Source organism: Acanthaster planci, linkage group LG20 (assembly GCF_054643075.1).
Source record: "Acanthaster planci isolate LZ-2023a linkage group LG20, COTS_SCS, whole genome shotgun sequence".
NCBI lineage: Eukaryota > Metazoa > Echinodermata > Asteroidea > Valvatida > Acanthasteridae > Acanthaster > Acanthaster planci.
Window position 1 is genome coordinate 11,446,358 of NC_141796.1, and position 3,295 is coordinate 11,449,652.

The window sequence follows — 3,295 nt, forward strand, 5'->3', positions numbered from 1 at the left end:
GGTGCAATGTAAACCAATTTCACATTTTCACCCAAAATTGCAAAAATTACAAGGGGTTAGCCTTGCATTTTAAGTCAAATTTCACCCAAAACTGATCTTTACAGAAAAGGCTGAGAAATGTATTCTAAGATGATTTTCAGCTTTTCTTACACATCTAGGTCATATTGGTGTGATTTAAACCAATTTCAAATTTTCACCCAAAATCGCAAATATTACAAGGGGTTAGCCTTGCATTTTAAGTCAAATTTCACCAAAACTAATCTTTGCAGAAAAGGCTTAGAAATGTATTCCCAGATGAATTTCAGCTTTTCTTACACTTCTAGGTCATTTTGGTGCAATGTAAACCAATTTCAAATTTTCACCCAAAATTGCAAAAATTACAAGGGGTTAGCCTTGCATTTGAATTAAAATTTCGCGAAAAACTGGTCTTTTTTGAAAAGGCTGAGAAATGTATTTCAAGATGAAATTCGCACCTTTTCTTACACTACTAGATTATTTCAGTGCAATTTAAATTTCGAATTTCACCCTAAATTGACCAATCTACAATGGGTTAGCCTTGCAGTTTGAATAAAATTTTGTCAAAACTGGTCTTTTTCTAAAAAAAAGGCTCAAAAGTGTTATCTAAGATGAAGGGGGCGTTGCGACACTGCCAAGGAAACTGCACTGAATGTCAGGAATTTGTTTCTGCCAATTTATTGTCTGGAGGTCAGCAACCCTGTAAAAATTGCTCAGGCACTGATATGTAGCCCATGTAGGCTAAAGACAGATACATATCACAAACAATTCATGTATAAAAACAATTCAAATCAGTAATTAGGGCTGGGATCTACAACTACAGAAATTTTGGACAGCAAAGTCGGAAACATAATTTCGGTAATGTGACTTTTTAAAAGTCTCTTGCAATTCACGGACTACATGTGCAAAATGAAAATAATTTGGAGTTGTTATGTGTGACCTCCAATGAGTGTATAATATTAAGCAGGAGTCAAATGCACACATTTTGCAAACAGAGGGATAATAGGCAAAAATTGAAGCGAATATAGTATATGGCAAAATCTTATAGGTAATTACAAAATCACAGAATTGTATCCTTAGTTTTGTTATGTGAGACCTCCTTAAACTTGAATTTTAATTAAAATTTCGTCAAAAATTGACTTTTTGTAAAAGAGCTCAGAAATGTATGTTGAGATGAATTTCAGGTTTCCTGACACTTCTCAACAATTTTGATGAAATAACTTCCCCAGTTTCAAATTTCACCCAAACCAAGGCATATTTGTTAAGATTTCGATAACATTGGACTTCTAAAATCTGTTGCTGCTGCTGTCATCCCTATGGTGTTTCTCTGGTCTTTGTCCTCTGATGAGCTGCACCATCACCTCTTGTGGCTCTCCTTATGCACAGACCCAGAATGTTTCTTCTCAAAGCGGTTCAGCTTCCTATTCAATACACCACAAAAATGGGGTCACCTTCCAGGAAGAATTTCCTCACAGACAACTAGGAATACTTTAAGATTTTCAAATTCAGCCAAAAGCAATTATAGGTGTTTTATTTTTGCTTTACAAACTGATATTTGATAATATACTGGACAGAAAAAAACACTGACAGCTGTGACCAAGTTCTGGTGTGACACAGCTCCTCTGCAATCATTTCACACTTATTTATAAAACAAAATAGCATCAGTCTCTCCTAGGAGGCAAGCCATGTAAAATGAAGAGACTGCACTTAAAAGTTGCTTACTTGAGGAAGTGACTCTTTTATTTCTTGGTCAGCAAGTTCAAGAGGGTTTCCTTGGGTGGACCTTCAGAAAACAAACAAAAGAAAATCTTGTACATTTGCACAACAAATGCACCTGCCTGATTGGCCTGGATTCTGATAAAGAATGTAGCTTGAAACGAACATTCAAATCTTTTTCTGTGGCCTTTTTATGAAGTTGTTAAGAACTTGGCAGTTTCAATTTTAAAAAAATGTATAATTGCCTGCCTCATACACTGGCAAATATTTTGGGGTGCACTATGATCCATGATTTGGTACACATTGCCAGTGCAAACCAAGACTGATGAAGAGTATGATTTAATTATAAATTTCAGGAAAGTAGGGAAGAATTTTATACAAAATCCAAGGCCAACTGAGTCCATAATCAACAAAATGATGGTAGTCGGAGGGATATTCACTGAGGTTTTTTGGGGTGGGGGAACAGGATGCCACCGATTCATCTGTTGCTGCTGGGATCTGGTTGTAGAGGCAAAATTACATATGAGTCAAGGATTTGATCATTACTTCCCTCGTGTATATTGCTTCAGAGTTCATCAATACCTGTCAGAAAGAAAAAGAAAGAAGAAACTTGAAGTGAAAAGTATTTTAATTTTAGCAAACGTTTTTGTTTCAACTTGACTATGGTTCCACATATATTTGAAAATGGAGATACTACATGTACATTTTTCTTTTGACTGCAATTTTTAAAACTTTAAATTGACAATTTTCTGTCAGCAGTCTCAAGCAACAAGGCAAACAATAAGTGATGTTGAAGACTGACGATGGGCAATGAATGCCACTTCAACATTGTTGTCATAATACTTCAACTCAGGAATTCATGGAATCTTTATACTTGACCAAAAAATGACTATTCTCAATAAGCATGAGAATTAAAGTAACTTTGAGAAATGACTTTGTTGAGTAAATAAGTCACATGCTCACCTTTCAAGCTGCAGTAAAGTGAATATCCTGGTAAGGTTAGTGAAAACAGGGCCACCACGTGAAGGTCCCAGGATACCAGCCCCGCACGCTTTCGGCAATTAGCGGGCCCATCGCTGGACAGACTGGTACTACCCTGTGGCCGCAGGGGCACCATCTGCCACTGTCCGGTCCGCCCTCCCGAAGGAGAGTGCCCTTGCCTACTCACGCGCGCCCTCCCACCCCCGGGTAGGTGAGAGGACGTACCAGCGCCTTGCTAACCCCAATGATAACAGGGCCACGCCCCTATGGAAGAGGTCCGCGGCCCTCGACACGAGGGACACAACTACCTGCATCTTTTTTGGCTAACAGAAGCGTTGGTAGGGCTAGACTCACGAACTGCCTAGCCCCTTCCGCACAACTCGCATTGAAACTCCCCAGGACTCCAACTAGAGCGAGTTCCAATTTTAGATCGATCTCCGCACCCACCTAAGCCCTAACGACATAGGGATATAGGAGATCCCATAGTCTCTGCAATGCTCAGAAGGATATAACAGATCCAACTGAGCTACAGGAAAAAAAGCCCTACAGTGAAACTTCAAATCGTTTCACTACTAAGAAAAAA

General features: G+C 38.7%; 1 long non-coding RNA gene across 1 annotated transcript; it reads right to left on the reverse strand.

The window, feature by feature from the left end:
• Nucleotides 1–677: 677 nt before the first annotated feature.
• Nucleotides 678–2,777, reverse strand: LOC110987718 (uncharacterized). Its single transcript, XR_015423567.1, has 4 exons — nucleotides 2,695–2,777; nucleotides 2,172–2,313; nucleotides 1,738–1,798; nucleotides 678–1,436 (listed from the first exon to the last, which is right to left on the reverse strand). It is a non-coding gene; the product is annotated as an uncharacterized LOC110987718 (long non-coding RNA).
• Between the last annotated feature and the right edge of the window lie 518 nt (nucleotides 2,778–3,295).